This window comes from Zea mays, chromosome 10 (genome assembly GCF_902167145.1).
Source record: "Zea mays cultivar B73 chromosome 10, Zm-B73-REFERENCE-NAM-5.0, whole genome shotgun sequence".
Lineage (NCBI taxonomy): Eukaryota > Viridiplantae > Streptophyta > Magnoliopsida > Poales > Poaceae > Zea > Zea mays.
Genome location: NC_050105.1, coordinates 14,616,356 through 14,617,489, shown reverse-complemented (window position 1 = coordinate 14,617,489; position 1,134 = coordinate 14,616,356).

The following is a 1,134-nucleotide window of genomic DNA, read 5'->3' as shown; positions in this document are numbered from 1 at the left end:
GATGAGAAGACCCGGAGTGGTAGTTCCTGAAGATATAAAAGCTGATGTGAATGCTACCCCCGATTCCTCGAATCGCCCTTCTTCGTCGGTCGTTCCTGAGAAAGACATTGGAAAATAGAGAAACATTTTGCATGCTCTGAGCGCGTGGTTAGCATGATCAAGTATTCGTTAGAAGACATCAGCTTATCATTCGAATGATATGATTACTCCCTTATTGTATCAGAATTTGTTGGTTCGTAGATTTGTGGTAATGCCACATGATGATTATGAAATTTGTTTATGGAATATGGAAATCATCCCTTGCATTATATAGGTGCGAGTATGCTGCGTCGGCTTAAGCTATCTCCGACTTTAGCCGATAGCTCCGTTAGTAGGGTATAGTGGTCACCCCGAGTTAAGTAAGCGTGAGCATGTTACACCGCCTCAAGTTGTTGCCAACTTAAGCCGATTGCTCCGTTTGCAGGGCATAGTGGTCACCCCGAGTTAAGTAAGCGTGAGCATCTTGCACCGCCTTAAGTCGTCGCCGACTTAAGTCGATTGCTCCGTTTGTAGGGCATAGTGGTCACCCCGAGTTAAGTAAGAATGCAAGTCGATCATAAACGAACCGAGTATCTTTGAGATCTATCTTTATTGATGACATATTTCCACTTTACAGAGTACATGGTCGCCCCGGCTGTCTTGAAATACAGCTAGGGGTAAAACTTTCTGAGGTGCTCTATGTTCCAAGAGTTACCAACTTCTGTGCCATCCATCTGGGTGAGGCAATACGATCCGGGCCGAGTAACCTCTGCTACTATGAAAGGCCCTTCCCATAAGGGTGATAACTTGTGCTGCCCCTCCCCCGTTAGAGTTCGGCGGAGGACGAGGTCTCCTATCGAAAAGAAACGTTGTCGTACAGCCTTGTCATGATAACGCCTTAGAGTTTGCTGGTACCGTGCTGATTGGATCACTGCATTCAGTCGTTCTTCCTCAAGTATATCAATATCCTCCAGCCTGGTGGCCTCGGCTTCTGCTATGCTTTCGAAGATCAATCTTGGCGCCCCAAACTTGAGATCAGCAGGTAGCACTGCCTCCGACCCATAGACCATGAAAAAAAGGAGTATTTCCATGTAGGGCTCGGCTGGGTTGGGTTCT